Raw genomic sequence first — 16824 nt, forward strand, 5'->3', positions numbered from 1 at the left:
TAATAAAAATATATGTATTTAAATGTGTAGATTTCATCTATGAAAAGACATAAATTATTAAATATGACAAGAATCTTCCAGCCAGGCAATGGTTGCACACACCTTTAATCTCAGCCCTCAGGAGGTGGAGTTAGGAGGATCTTTGTGAGTTTGAGGTCAGCCTGGTCCACAGAGAAAGTTCCAGAACAGCCACAGATGCATAGAGGGATTCTGCCTTTTGAAAACAATACTAAAACTTTAATAATATGGCTTTAGTGTACAAAACAAAGTTATTTAATAGTAGAAATTATCTGTTGTATCTACATACATATACTTTGGAGAGTCGAGGGTGTATATGTAGGGATGTGAATGAAAGGAAGACAGAGACAAAGAGAATGATGTAGTAACCCTAGTTGTCTTTATGGAGATGATGAAACTGCATGGACAGAGAAGCTAAAATTAAGAATTAAATTTATTTGAATTCACTTTTATACACTATGAGTTTTATAATATACACAGTCACATAATATTTAAAAGGGCTATTGAGTTGGCTCAGAAAATAAGTGTGTAAGCTGCCAAGCCTTATGAGTTGCATTCAGTCCCTGGAACCTAGATATTGGAAGAAGAGAACAGACTCCATCTACACATGTAAACTATGGCAAGTTTATGTGCCTCCTCCAAAATTAAAGAATGAGTAAATAAGTAAATACACTTTATAATGTCTAGGGAAAAACTGCTAAGAATTACCTGACTCATTTAAAAATGTTTGGTCAGTGTGTTTGAGTTTCTAGGCATATTAATGTATGGTGAGGGAGGGGGTTCAATATGTGGAGTCAGAACAATGAGTATGGATGTTATTCCTTATTACAATCTACTTTAGTATGTTTGTAGGATTTTTTGTATTTTGTTTGTTTGTTTGCTTGCTTGCTTGCTTTGAGACGAGGTCTCTCATTGGTGTGGATGTCATTAAGTAAGGATGGCTGATGCCTCGTGAGCTCCAGGGATCATACTGTCTCTAATTTCTATCATTAAGGATGTATTACTACATCCATTTTTTAAAACATGGGTTCTGGGATTTGAAATCAAGTCCTTAACAACTAAACCACCTACTCAAAATCTCACTTAAAAATAGTTTTTAAATACTATGAAAAGCATCCATCAAAGATTAGTAAGGTTGGAACATGGGCTCATGTCCTGGTATATACAACTTCACTGTCCATTTCTCTCCTGCTCCATGTTTATAATCTCAGCAAGTACATATAAAAGCATATTTTTGATTATCAAGAACAAATGGAAATTAATAGTTTTTAATTGTTTAAGCATTTGTTAATAAAAGATGGAAGATACAAGAAAAATACATAAATTATAGATGAATTCTAACATTTTAAAAAACAAACAAAAAATGCTAAAATCTTCACTGTAAAACAGAGGAGAAATACTGGAAATTCTAAAAACTCACTTTTTTAACTTTCTCATTTTAAAATGCACAGTTTAAACAGTGTAATAGATAATCTGTATGCACTATTATCCTCCATGAGAAAGAAGGGTAAGCATAAGATACCAGCTATGAAACAAACAACTGGTAAGATGTGAACAAAACTAGATAGCTGTAGTTACATCAACCACCATAGCACAGCAGCTGATCTCTCTGATGTGCTCTCTAGTAACCATGGTAACACACAGAAAGAAAATTCTCTATATTGTTCAAACCTAATCAGAAATGCTGACACTAAAGTAGAAAAGAAAGTCAATGGAAAAAAGGGTTTCATATAATCATATACTCTCAAAAATTCCAAATCAATTTTAAATGCCTACAGCTCAGCAGTAAATAAAATGAATTAAGCAAAACAAAAACATATTCACACATGGCATGAAAGAATTTATAATAATTGATAAAGAAATATTGTGCAGCAATTAATAATTCAAAAATAACACTATAAGTATTTGGGCAAAAAGCAACAATTATATATTCCACCTATGTTTGGTTCAAATTCTTTAGGATAAATATAAAAGTGGAAGGAAAACTTTTCAAACAGAATACAACAAATGTCTCAAATGTTAAGAGGTTTAATCTTTCACTGATACAACCATTCACATTATAAATGACTTACCTTTTATAAATAAACCTTGATACCATCACTAGTAAGTCCTATGCTTAGCAAGACAAAACTATAAACAGATAAATTCTATTTGCTCATAGAGGCAATAGGTCTTCTGTCATTATTAATATCTTATTAAGACAGACAGTTCACTTAGATAACATTTTAATTATCAAGAAGCACACTAAGAACTATACCATATCCCCATACGTTTTAAAGTATTGCATGCTGTGCCCAGTCATAATCAAGCCTGTGATTTAAACCACAGAAACTCAGATCCAAAGGCCCTTCCATTTTACCTTTAAGCCACTACTAAACCCTGTAAAGGTGGTGTTTTCCCTTGCTGCAGTAAGTTTCATAAACTCATCTTTGCTTGATTATAGCTCTTTCAGGTGGTCTTTGGAAACACAGACCAGCAGCAATTTGCTATTCAACATAAGAAGCATTCTGTTTAATATTGTTTAAATCAAGTGTGAGTAATATTTCCACAATTTTAAGTGCTCTGAAAGTATCACTCTGTGGACTTTTATGAAAATAACCAAAATCAGTATCAACTGGAAGGAGGAAAATCAATGTTTGCAAAGAATTTTAGGCACGTTTTGAAAACAATGAGTAATAACATGGCCACTTTAACCTCCCCAAACAGAACAAAACCTCAAACAAAAAGAAAACAAAACAAAGTCCTTCAGATACATACAAAAAATGAACAAGCAAAATAAAAGGAAAGATAAACCCAACATCATGGTGAAAATATCAACAGTAATCAAATGTTTAATAAAACAGATATACCTTGTCCTTAATTATTAAGACAATATTATATAAAAACAATTTCCCCCAAATTAATTTATTGAGGTTGATGAAATTGCAGTCTAAACTGTAATTTCTTTCAACAAGAAGACACATGAGACAGGAGGCAGAAGAAGAGACACACATATCCACATAACAAAAATGGAGCCATTCACAGATGATGGTACAGCACATGTGCAAGATGGCATCACAGATAAATGGGCAATTATTGTTAAATAATCACAAGTAATGGCAAATAACTTGGCAACTTTAAGATTTCAAAACAAAATTCTTTTCATGACATAAGAATTTGAATTTAAAAACACAAAAGAATTAAGATTAACAAAGGAAAGGGGCGATATGGGCTCATATATTTTTTTCAAAAATGACATGAAACTCAGAAGCCATAAAAAGCAAACATGGTTATAGTTGGACATGTAACAATAATACACATTCTTATAACAAAACAAAGCTCAAAAGTGTGTAAAACATGCAATGTTTGACAATCCAAAATCTCATTTTCCCCAATTGTAAATATGATCTTTAAAAGACACTAAAACCTCCACATACTCTCAAACTTTGACATAAAGAAGAAATAAAAAAAATACAGATGGCTAATAAACATGAAAATGATCAAACTGAAAAACAAAAATAAATACAATTTAAGACAACAATTTGGACTAACACATTGGAAAAGATCTCAGATATTGGTAAACCCCATTATATGTGGATTGTGAAGATGGTAGTCTAAGTCATTGCCATTGAGGGAAAAATTATTAAAGCACATTTAAAAGAAATTGTGATAATAGAAAAAATTTTGAAGTGCTAATATACTTAATTTTAATAATTTAAGTATTAGGTTATTTTAGTATAATAAGGGTGACAAGTACATATGTATATATTATATATATATATTATATATATATACATATTATATATATAAGTTCATTATACAGAAATTTGGCACCTATATAAATGCCTACGAATAATTCTATTTCATCTACAAAGCAGTCATGCAGTCATTCAAAAATGACACAGATATTAAAGTAGAACTGAAATAGAAAAAGCTCATCAAAAAGACTCTTAAACAAAAGTAGCAATTTGCATAAGAATATGGCTCTACTCTATAATTCCCCCAGAAAGTATGTGTATTTTTGCATATATTTATATGCTTAAGAACATGTATGCTCCTCCCTTAATAGGGGGAAATTGTAGGAAACTTTCAACTCTCTTGAAAGAGAGGTAGTCCATAATTTATGTATTAATAATACAAGTATACTTTGAGATTTTTTTTAAATCATGCAGTTCCTTTTGATTATGTCATATTTTTTTTAAAATTAGCAGTGTGTATTTATAGGAGCACTAAATACTTCCACCATTTTGAGCTTCTTGTGCAATATTATTTTCTCTACTGAGTCTCCTGGGATTGAGTCAAGTGGCAGCAAGGGAAACAGTCACCATGCCCAAAATAAAGTTTCATCGATGATATCCCAACATGAGCATTTCTCAGTTAAGCATTTCTTATCTGCAGGTGGTATCTGCTGCTACACAGGAAAGAGGCATCAGCTTGTATAATGAAGACTGGGTGAATCTGCTGGTAGAAGAGACGGCACCATCTATATAATGTTTCCAAATCAACAGTGTTGGTATCATCTGCCAGGACAAAGACAGAAAATTGACAGGTTAGGAACACACATAGTAAGGATTCAGAGGGCTGATATGTACTTTGTTGTACACTTACATGTGCTAGAATAAAACTTATAACATGCAGAGAAAGGCATTTGACCAGGAAAAAAAAAAAAAAAACAAAACAAAAAAAAACTTGTATTCATGCTAAGACCAGAAAATGTGACTTTAAATACTGGTGCTTTTCCTTCCTTCCTTCCTTCCTTCCTTCCTTCCTTCCTTCTTTTCTTTCTTTCTTTCATTCTTTCTATCTCTCTGTCTTCTTCCACTTCCGCTTCATCTTCTTCCTCCTCTCCCTTTCTCTTATTCTTATTCTGCTTCTTCTGGTTAAAAGTAACAACCACCATCCAGGAACTTGGGATTTTTTGTACAGTAGCTTAAAACTCTCAATAAATGATATCAGACAGAATTATTTGTTAGGTTTTTATCAAGTTTCTAATTTCTTTTTCTAGTGCTTCTACTATAATTCACACATAAAATAATTTCCTAGCCACACAATGGAAACAACCTTCAGAAGGAGTTTAGTCTATTTGATAGAAGCAGAAAAAAAATCAATAAATTTTTCATAGTGACAAAGCCTGAGTAGTAGAAAGTCAAAAAAAAAATCTTGTATAGTGACAATATAAACTGAGACGTACACATGCTACGAAAAATGTTTTACAAACAAATAAACAAAAAAAAAAAACCTTGCAATTTTTAGCCCATTTTACAGTTTGTTAAATGGACTCAAGTAGATTATACCCAAATGTTATCCATTTCAGGAAAATAAAATTTCATTTTATATGCAGATAAAATATCTACATAGTCTTCTAGAAAGCCAAGACTACATTTGTCAAAAACCTTACTGTGGTGGCTTAAAGGATAATGGCCTCCATTGGCTCACATGTTTGAATACTTGGTCTTTAATTGGTGGAACTATATGGAAAGGATTAGGCCCAGGGGCTGATTGGAGGATGTGTGTCACTTGAGGTGGCTTTGGGGTTTCAAAAGACTCATACAATTACCAGTGTTTTGTCTGCCTTCTGCTTGTATATCAAGATGTGAGATTTCACATGTTCTTGCTGCCATGTCTTTCTCTGCCATAACAGACTCTAATCCTCTGGAGAACCATAACCCAATTACACTCTTTACTTTATGTGCTGTTTCAGTCATGGTGTTTTATCACAACAATAAAAAGTAACTAAAAGAGAAATTGATAACAGGAATAGTGTATTCCTGTAAAGATCACATTATTTTTTGAAGGAGTGTGGAATGTCTTGAAACTTTGGGCTAAGAAAATGGTAGAATTCTTTAAAAAGACCTTAATATTCTATACTATTAAGACATTGATAAATAGCAGTGATAAAAGCAGTGTGAACTATAGATGCTTGGCCCAAAAAGCTTTAGAAAAGAGTACTATTACCAAATGGCATATGGAAAAATCTTAGGATGATTTGGCAAGGAATCTGGCTACCTAATGAAATTGACCTAAAGGTTTGCCTAATGCTAATTTGAAAAATAATGAACTAATCTTCTGGAAGAAGATTTTTAAGTCAACTCAATATTGTTTATGTCATGTAGTTATTATTAATCATTTTTTATGCAGGTCACAATGTAAAAGAGCAATTGTGACAAAAAGAAATATACACTGCACACTTCAAAGAGAAAAAGAACACTAGGAATTTAATGTTACGATCAAGGCTCATGTTAAAAGAGATAAGGCTGTCAAGGAGAGCTTTGATCCAAAAAGCAATAAAAGTAAAGAATTCCCTTAGAACATGACATCAGCTAGCTAAGCTTCCAATTTGTGATCCTAAAAAGGTAACATGAAAGTTGGTGCAAATGAGATTTGAGAGGGCCAGGTTCCATCCCAAGTGGATATCCAAACTTGGAAGAATCACACATGTTGTTCTTGTTTAGAGTCATGTGGAATATACAAGTGAAGGAGTTATATGATCTCCCTACCATATGTAAGTAATTAATAGAATCACCCGGAAGGAATAACAAGGTAACCCCTAAGGATTGGGATCAATTAATATCAGCTGTCCTTGAAAACTCCTGTGAATTAGAATGGAGGGCTTTATCCAGAGAGGAAGCAAATGCTCTTGAACTTCAGGGCTTAAAGAAAGGTTAAAAAGCTCCCCAAGAAAAGGATTTCTATTTTTGTTTCCACAGAAAATGAAAAGCTGTGGATTCCTTCCCGAATAATGTGGTTTGATCAAGCCAGACCGTCTGAAACTGAGTACCAGGCGATCTTACATTCACAACAGCTGAACAAAGCAGCCTTGCAGAATATAGCCAGGATTTCTGCTTCTTCTTAGAATCCCCCCATGACAGCGCCCCTTACCAGCAGGAAGTTTTTTGGAAAGAACGATGCCCAAATTCCCAAATATTGTCTATAAATATTTGTTTTTATTTAAATGGACTTGGTTATAAAAAATAAATAAATTTAAAAAAAGCTCCCAAGATAAAATTCTTGGTGAGGGTCTTTATGCTGACCCAGAAACCCAAGCTGCCTATGATGAACATATTTTTTCACATCTTGTCTCTATACAGTACAGCAGCTCTGAAGCCTTGGGATGAGGTTCATGAATTAGGGGAGAGGATAGAATCCTATACTAAGATAAGGCAAGGACCTCGAGAACACTTTGGTGTGTTTCTAGAAAGATTATCTAGGGCAGTGCAATTAGAGTTAGCAGACAAAGATTCTAGGTGAATACTCATAGAATCATCAGATTATGAGAATGAGAATCCACAACAAAAACAAGTGCTTTGGCCTTTAAAAATCAGATCAGCACCCTTGCATGAATGGGTCCTATATATAATCAACATTGATTATAATGACAATAAAACTGAAGCTTGAATAGGAGAAGCCATATCTAAAGGTCTGAAAAAACATCTTAACTTAAGAGATCTTAACTATGGTGACATAGAAGCTTGGTTAGGAGAAGCCATCTCCAAAGGTTTGAAAAGATATCAAATGTCAGATGTTTTAAATGTGGTAAGATAGACATCTAAAAAGATGTCTCTAGAAATAACACTCACAGGAATGAATTGAACAAAAGGCCTCAGCCTTCTGGGTTAAGTAGAAGGTGTGGGAAAAGAATACACTGGATAAATGAGTGTAGATCGACAAGAGAGAGGCAAGGAAACCCTTTATAATCAGGGAACACATTGGCAGGGGTATCTTGAAGGCCACCATGTCAAAGGTGGTCCGAACATTCCCAGTCACAGTGGAGGACAATCTCCCACAGAACAATTAGAAAATCCTGTGCCTATTGCAAAAACTCATACCACTCTTGATGACAAACTAGTGATGGAAATTGAATCAAACATGACAGAAGGAAATAAAAAACATGTATTTTGGCAAACCTCCAAAAACTGTCAAAGGCCTAGATTGGTAGTTAAGATGAACAACAGACTGCTATTGACACAACAACTACTGTTGACACAGGGGCTGATGTAACTAACAAATGGCCCCTGCAAGAGGCAAATGTTCAATTCTTAGGGATCGGAATCTTAGGTAAAACAGAGTATTGGATTGATTGAATGTGTAGGACCAGAAGGATTGAGAGGAAGGTTGAGACCATATGTGGCTGATATAGTGATAAATTTATGGGGTCGTGATCTATTACAACAAGGGAATACATCAATTAACTTTCCTCCATTATTAGATAGGAACCAAAAAATAACCTCATAATTGTGGAAGAAATATTATAAAATACTATCCAAGAAAGACACCAAATATTCAGGCAGTACAAAAACAGAATACAAGTGCCAAGCAAACAATTGATCCAGAGCCCTACCCTTAAAATGTCTAACAGATGAACCTTACTGGGTAGGGCAATGGCCTATGAGCTCTGAGAAGTTAGAAGCTTTACAAAAACAGGTTTAGGAACAGCTAACTGCTCGACATATTGAGGAAACAACCAACCCTTGGAATTCTCCTGTATTTGTTATCAAAAAGAAATCTGGTAAATGGAGAATGCTTACAAACCTGAGAGCGATCTATAAAGTTATCCAGCCAATGGACTCTCTATAGCCTAGAATGCCCTTGCCTTCTTTGTTACCTAAAGAATGGCCCATTATAGTTATTGATTTAAAGGATTGCTGTTTCACGATACCTTTACAAGATCAAGATAAAGAGAAATTTGTGTACCAGCACAACCACGTCTCAAATTCCTCCTCCTCTCACGTAACATCTTTCGCTCACAGATGGCCACCTACATATCTCTGAAAATGCTACTTACACGGATTACAATCTGACCGGACATTGACCTGAGGGCCACTGCTAGGAGGCACTACGCCTCCCGACTACATCTATCACAGCATTTCTGGTGAGCAAGTGAAAGGGAGGTATCCCAGCAAGAGGCAAACCTTCTCTCTTCACCATTGCCATGTGGGGGGGAAAGTTAGCAGAGTGGGGGGGAAAGAGCCAGCCCATGGGGAGGGAGTCTGTCTAGTGCTGGAGGAGGGCGGGAGAGCGGAGTGGTTCCCGGGCATGTGTCTGTCTCCTGGAGAACTTGGGTGACACAAGGTCCCGATGAGAGAGGCATTATAGAGTTTCCTGCTCCAGTATCAAAGTAAGCAATCTAGCTGATGGCCTCTGCATGGAGCCGGCCGACATCCCTACTGACTCTCAGGATGTCAAGTCAACAAGGGCAAGGGAGGATTGCCAGCAAGTGCCAACACTTTCTCTCTTCACCACGACACACTGCAGTTGTGAGCAGAGAGGGGCAAAGGACCAGCCCAAGGGCAGGGATTGTGTCTTCTGCTGGAGGAGGGCAGGAGCAGTTGAGTGGTTCCCGAGCCTGTGTCTGTCTCCCGGAGCACTTGGGTGACCCAAGGTGCCGGACCTCAGTCCCGATGAGAGAGGCGTTATTGAGTTTTCACTCATTTTGTTCAGCTTTTCCAAGGAATGTTTTTTGGGAATCATCATCGATCCAAGCACTCTGCAGTGCCCTTGCACAGAGCTATTCAGCACTGACAGGCATGGACTTCACGGGTGTTGGTGGGGTGCGAGACATATCAACAGGGGACCCGGCCTGGGATTGGGAACACACTGCCATGGACCCCTGAGGGCAAGGGGGCAGGAAATCGAGGCCTCAATCTGCTATGTGTACGGGCAGGCCAGGGTGCACCCGTGGCCAGTCCTCGCAGCACCACCAAAGCCCTAGAATCCTGAGCCGATGGGGCACGTCTTTTGTGGCTTACCTTCTTCTTCTGGCCTTCTGCGGACTGTCACGAATACCGAGCAACTTCACTGGAGGCTCAGGCGGGAGCCTCCAGCTCTGGCAAAATGATGTTGGGGATCCTCTTAGGCACTCCGGCCACGCAGGACACAGAATGGGACACTCCCTGTGAACACATAAAAGCACACGCCACCGTTACACTGGGAACTCCGCATCTTTGACTGGAAGGGGTTGGCCTGCCTGTTCTCCGTGGGATGATCAGATCACGTCTGCTCTCTCACCACACCTGCTCTGCCCAAATTCCAGCATATTTTTGCCACACTGTGGATGATTTCGTCCCAGGGGATAAGAGCTTGCCCTTGTCCATTTGACCTCCTTGGCCTTTAAGGGGAAGGTTGCCCATCTGTGTAGTATGCCACTAAAATTCTGGATTGACAGGACAGCCACGTACGCCCAGAACAGAAAGCACAATCTTCAAGGAATAGCCGTGGTCCACTACTGTAAACTTCATCCCAGAAGCACTATCCGCTGCAAATACCGACAAGTGCAACCTCACCTCGCTGTCTCCACGTCCATGGACGCACTGAGCCTTCGCCACACCATGACTCCCCTTCCTCCTCCTTTCAGGAGACACGTTTCTCACCCAGGTGGGCATCTTCATACCCACACATATTTTCCTTCCAAGGGAAACCATCTGTCTGTCCTGCCAATGACCTGAGGGGCATAAGTTCATTCCACTATTAAAAGTCCTCTTAGGCCTACACAACCATAGACGGCAGACCCTCTAGGACATCCAAACATAGGTCCTTAGTCTATTTCTCTGTCTCTTGTCTCTGTCTCGTCTCTATTTTGCTCTGTCTCCTTCTCTGTGTCTTAATACTTCATTTTCCTGAATGATGGGTGTCTCTCTGGATGCCTAGCAGGATACCACAATCAGACTTCAGGTGTGACAAAATGTTCTAGAGTCCATGAAATAGGTCTGCAACTGGGGAACCTGCATATGTACGTCCTGTATTGTGGGCCTCAGCATGATGACTCTAGGTGGGACTGGAATCTCCCAAGACACGGTGCAACTTCAAGGGTTCAAATGTCCACATATGGAACCTAGCATGCCAAAATTGCTTTGGAGAATTGGTCCAACACGTGAAAAGAAGTTTGGCCCACTCTTAAACCGCAGGCTCAAACCCAAAGGCCATTCGTCAGATAGGGTCCCGAGATGTCCAACCACAGGTCCTCTGCGAGCAATGGCACACTGCTGAATAGCACAGAACACGATACCTGACTAGACATGCATTAACCTTGCCTGGAGGCCTCTGAGTCCCTCTAGCACCTTGGAAGTCAGAGGACATCCTATGCACTGTTTGCCCTCCACGGGGAGGGCCACAAGTGTAAACTCATTATCCAAGGGAAGGGCCATACCAACGAACGAATCCACCTTGCCTTTTGTATCCAGGCCAATCCCTAAACTTCCTTCAGGGAGAGCAATCCCTCCCGTGTCACTTAGCGCCTTTCCGATTGCCCCATTCAGGATGCCCAGGCTGGTATCAATCTCCCGTGGCATTCATCCCCCTCACAGCTTTGGATCTACTCTCAAGTGGTTCATGAGCCCTGACTACATTGTAGGCATGCCAGCACTCAAACCCTGACCATCTTCCTTCAGCTCCCTGACAGATTCCTGCCTTCAACGCAGTAAGAACTATGGCCGCGGGCTCACAGTACCCGGCCCTGCTCATCTCAGTGTCTCTCAGCAGCCCCGGCGCAGGGCTACAATGCACTTGAAGGCATCTGAACCAAACAGCACGGGCTTGCAGGCCACTCTGGGCAGGCCCACGGAGTGCGGACCCTGCTCTTCCTGCTCCAGTATCACAGTAGGCAATCGAGCTGAGGGCCTCAGCATGGAGCCGGCCGACATCCCTACTGCCTCTCAGGATGTCAAGTCAACAAGGGCAAGGGAGGATTGATTGCCAGCAAGTGCCAACCCTTCTGTCTTCACCACGACCCGAGCGCGGTTGTGAGCAGAGAGGGGCAAAGGACCAGCCCAAGGGCAGGGATTGTGTCTTCTGCTGGAGGAGGGCAGGAGCAGTTGAGTGGTTCCCGAGCCTGTGTCTGTCTCCCGGAGCACTTGGGTGACCCAAGGTGCCGGACCTCAGTCCCGATGAGAGAGGCGTTATTGAGTTTTCACTCATTTTGTTCAGCTTTTCCAAGGAATGTTTTTTGGGAATCATCATCGATCCAAGCACTCTGCAGTGCCCTTGCACAGAGCTATTCAGCACTGACAGGTATGGACTTCACGGGTGTTGGTGGGGTGCGAGACATATCAACAGGGGACCCGGCCTGGGATTGGGAACACACTGCCATGGACCCCTGAGGGCAAGGGGGCAGGAAATCGAGGCCTCAATCTGCTATGTGTACGGGCAGGCCAGGGTGCACCAGTGGCCAGTCCTCGCAGCACCACCAAAGCCCTAGAATCCTGAGCCGATGGGACACGTCTTTTGTGGCTTACCTTCTTCTTCTGGCCTTCTGCGGACTGTCACGAATACCGAGCAACTTCACTGGAGGCTCAGGCGGGAGCCTCCAGCTCTGGCAAAATGATGTTGGGGATCCTCTTAGGCACTCCGGCCACGCAGGACACAGAATGGGACACTCCCTGTGAACACATAAAAGCACACGCCACCGTTACACTGGGAACTCCGCATCTTTGACTGGAAGGGGTTGGCCTGCCTGGTCTCCGTGGGATGATCAGATCACGTCTGCTCTCTCACCACACCTGCTCTGCCCAAATTCCAGCATATTTTTGCCACACTGTGGATGATTTCGTCCCAGGGGATAAGAGCTTGCCCTTGTCCATTTGACCTCCTTGGCCTTTAAGGGGAAGGTTGCCCATCTGTGTAGTATGCCACTAAAATTCTGGATTGACAGGACAGCCACGTACGCCCAGAACAGAAAGCACAATCTTCAAGGAATAGCCGTGGTCCACTACTGAAAACTTCATCCCTGAAGCACTATCCGCTGCAAATACCGACAAGTGCAACCTCAACTCGCTGTCTCCACGTCCATGGACGCACTGAGCCTTCGCCACACCATGACTCCCCTTCCTCCTCCTTTCAGGAGACACCTTTCTCACCCAGGTGGGCATCTTCATACCCACACATATTTTCCTTCCAAGGGAAACCATCTGTCTTTCCTGCCAATGACCTGAGGGACGTAAGTTCATTCCACTATTAAAAGTCCTCTTAGGCCTACACAACCATAGACGGCAGATTCTCTAGGACACCCAAACATAGGTCCCTAGTCTATTTCTCTGTCTCTTGTCTCTGTCTCGTCTCTATTTTGCTCTGTCTCCTTCTCTGTGTCTTAATACTTCATTTTCCTGAATGATGGGTGTCTCTCTGGATGCTTAGCAGGATACCACAATCAGACTTCAGGTGTGACACAATGTTCTAGAGTCCATGAAATAGGTCTGCAACTGGGGAACCTACATATGTACGTCCTGTATTGTGGGCCTCAGCATGATGACTCTAGGTCGGATTAGAATCTCCCAAGACACAGTGCAAATTCAAGGGTTCAAATGTCCACATATGGAACCTAGCATGCCAAAATTGCTTTGGAGTATTGGTCCAACACGTGAAAAGAAGTTTGGCCCACTCTTAAACCGCAGGCTCAAACCCAAAGGCCATTCGTCAGATAGGGTCCCGAGACGTCCAACACACAGGGCCTCTGCGAGCAATGGCACACTGCTGAATAGCACAGAACACGATACCTGACTAGACATGCATTAACCTTGCCTGGAGGCCTCTGAGGCCCTCTAGCACCTTGGAAGTCAGAGGACATCCTATGCACTGTTTGCCCTCCGCGGGGAGGGCCACAAGTGCAAACTCATTATCCAAGGGAAGGGCCATACCAACGAACGAATCCACCTTGTCTTTTGTATCCAGGCCAATGCCTAAACTTCCTTCAGGGAGAGCAATCCCTCCCGTGTCACTTAGCGCCTTTCCGATTGCCCCACTCAGGATGCCCAGGCTGGCTATCAATCTCCCGTGGCATTCATCCCACTCACAGCTTTGGATCTACTCTCAAGTGGTTCATGAGCCCTGACTACATTGTAGGCATGCCAGCACTCAAACCCTGACCATCTTCCTTCAGCTCCCTGACAGATTCCTGCCTTCAACGCAGTAAGAACTATGGCCGCGGGCTCACAGTACCCGGCCCTGCTCATCTCAGTGTCTCTCAGCAGCCCCGGCGCAGGGCTACAACGCACTTGAAGGCATCTGAACCAAACAGCACGGGCTTGCAGGCCACTCTGGGCAGGCCCACGGAGTGCGGACCCTGCTCTTCCTGCTCCAGTATCACAGTAGGCAATCGAGCTGAGGGCCTCTGCATGGAGCCGGCCGACAACCCTACTGCCTCTCAGGATGTCAAGTCAACAAGGGCAAGGGAGGATTGCCAGCAAGTGCCAACCCTTCTGTCTTCACCACGACCCGACCGCGGTTGTGAGCAGAGAGGGGCAAAGGACCAGCCCAAGGGCAGGGATTGTGTCTTCTGCTGGAGGAGGGCAGGAGCAGTTGAGTGGTTCCCGAGCCTGTGTCTGTCTCCCGGAGCACTTGGGTGACCCAAGGTGCCGGACCTCAGTCCCGATGAGAGAGGCGTTATTGAGTTTTCACTCATTTTGTTCAGCTTTTCCAAGGAATGTTTTTTGGGAATCATCATCGATCCAAGCACTCTGCAGTGCCCTTGCACAGAGCTATTCAGCACTGACAGGCATGGACTTCACGGGTGTTGGTGGGGTGTGAGACATATCAACAGGGGACCCGGCCTGGGATTGGGAACACACTGCCATGGACCCCTGAGGGCAAGGGGGCAGGAAATCGAGGCCTCAATCTGCTATGTGTACGGGCAGGACAGGGTGCACCCGTGGCCAGTCCTCGCAGCACCACCAAAGCCCTAGAATCCTGAGCCGATGGGGCACGTCTTTTGTGGCTTACCTTCTTCTTCTGGCCTTCTGCGGACTGTCACGAATACCGAGCAACTTCACTGGAGGCTCAGGCGGGAGCCTCCAGCTCTGGCAAAATGATGTTGGGGATCCTCTTAGGCACTCCGGCCACGCAGGACACAGAATGGGACACTCCCTGTGAACACATAAAAGCACACGCCACCGTTACACTGGGAACTCCGCATCTTTGACTGGAAGGGGTTGGCCTGCCTGTTCTCCGTGGGATGATCAGATCACGTCTGCTCTCTCACCACACCTGCTCTGCCCAAATTCCAGCATATTTTTGCCACACTGTGGATGATTTCGTCCCAGGGGATAAGAGCTTGCCCTTGTCCATTTGACCTCCTTGGCCTTTAAGGGGAAGGTTGCCCATCTGTGTAGTATGCCACTAAAATTCTGGATTGACAGGACAGCCACGTACGCCCAGAACAGAAAGCACAATCTTCAAGGAATAGCCGTGGTCCACTACTGAAAACTTCATCCCTGAAGCACTATCCGCTGCAAATACCGACAAGTGCAACCTCACCTCGCTGTCTCCACGTCCATGGCCGCACTGAGCCTTCGCCACACCATGACTCCCCTTCCTTCTCCTTTCAGGAGACACCTTTCTCACCCAGGTGGGCATCTTCATACCCACACATATTTTCCTTCCAAGGGAAACCATCTGTCTTTCCTGCCAATGACCTGAGGGACGTAAGTTCATTCCACTATTAAAAGTCCTCTTAGGCCTACACAACCATAGACGGCAGATTCTCTAGGACACCCAAACATAGGTCCCTAGTCTATTTCTCTGTCTCTTGTCTCTGTCTCGTCTCTATTTTGCTCTGTCTCCTTCTCTGTGTCTTAATACTTCATTTTCCTGAATGATGGGTGTCTCTCTGGATGCTTAGCAGGATACCACAATCAGACTTCAGGTGTGACACAATGTTCTAGAGTCCATGAAATAGGTCTGCAACTGGGGAACCTACATATGTACGTCCTGTATTGTGGGCCTCAGCATGATGACTCTAGGTGGGACTAGAATCTCCCAAGACACAGTGCAAATTCAAGGGTTCAAATGTCCACATATGGAACCTAGCATGCCAAAATTGCTTTGGAGTATTGGTCCAACACGTGAAAAGAAGTTTGGCCCACTCTTAAACCGCAGGCTCAAACCCAAAGGCCATTCGTCAGATAGGGTCCCGAGACGTCCAACACACAGGGCCTCTGCGAGCAATGGCACACTGCTGAATAGCACAGAACACGATACCTGACTAGACATGCATTAACCTTGCCTGGAGGCCTCTGAGGCCCTCTAGCACCTTGGAAGTCAGAGGACATCCTATGCACTGTTTGCCCTCCGCGGGGAGGGCCACAAGTGCAAACTCATTATCCAAGGGAAGGGCCATACCAACGAACGAATCCACCTTGCCTTTTGTATCCAGGCCAATGCCTAAACTTCCTTCAGGGAGAGCAATCCCTCCCGTGTCACTTAGCGCCTTTCCGATTGCCCCACTCAGGATGCCCAGGCTGGCTATCAATCTCCCGTGGCATTCATCCCACTCACAGCTTTGGATCTACTCTCAAGTGGTTCATGAGCCCTGACTACATTGTAGGCATGCCAGCACTCAAACCCTGACCATCTTCCTTCAGCTCCCTGACAGATTCCTGCCTTCAACGCAGTAAGAACTATGGCCGCGGGCTCACAGTACCCGGCCCTGCTCATCTCAGTGTCTCTCAGCAGCCCCGGCGCAGGGCTACAACGCACTTGAAGGCATCTGAACCAAACAGCACGGGCTTGCAGGCCACTCTGGGCAGGCCCACGGAGTGCGGACCCTGCTCTTCCTGCTCCAGTATCACAGTAGGCAATCGAGCTGAGGGCCTCTGCATGGAGCTGGCCGACATCCCTACTGCCTCTCAGGATGTCAAGTCAACAAGGGCAAGGGAGGATTGATTGCCAGCAAGTGCCAACCCTTCTGTCTTCACCACGACCCGACCGCGGTTTTGAGCAGAGAGGGGCATAGGACCAGCCCAAGGGCAGGGATTGTGTCTTCTGCTGGAGGAGGGCAGGAGCAGTTGAGTGGTTCCCAAGCCTGTGTCTGTCTCCTGGAGCACTTGGGTGACCCAAGGTGCC

General features: G+C 43.3%; 3 non-coding genes across 3 annotated transcripts; all 3 read right to left on the minus strand.

Moving 5' to 3' along the window:
- Nucleotides 1–9381: 9381 nt before the first annotated feature.
- Nucleotides 9382–9474, minus strand: LOC127213975 (small nucleolar RNA SNORD116). Its single transcript, XR_007833701.1, has one exon. It is a non-coding gene; the product is annotated as a small nucleolar RNA SNORD116 (small nucleolar RNA).
- A 2388-nt stretch (nucleotides 9475–11862) lies between these two features.
- On the minus strand, nucleotides 11863–11955 carry LOC127213976 (small nucleolar RNA SNORD116). Its single transcript, XR_007833702.1, has one exon. It is a non-coding gene; the product is annotated as a small nucleolar RNA SNORD116 (small nucleolar RNA).
- A 2386-nt stretch (nucleotides 11956–14341) lies between these two features.
- Nucleotides 14342–14434, minus strand: LOC127213977 (small nucleolar RNA SNORD116). The gene has a single exon (XR_007833703.1). It is a non-coding gene; the product is annotated as a small nucleolar RNA SNORD116 (small nucleolar RNA).
- Nucleotides 14435–16824: the final 2390 nt, after the last annotated feature.

This window comes from Phodopus roborovskii, unplaced genomic scaffold (assembly GCF_943737965.1).
Source record: "Phodopus roborovskii unplaced genomic scaffold, PHOROB, whole genome shotgun sequence".
Taxonomy (NCBI): domain Eukaryota; kingdom Metazoa; phylum Chordata; class Mammalia; order Rodentia; family Cricetidae; genus Phodopus; species Phodopus roborovskii.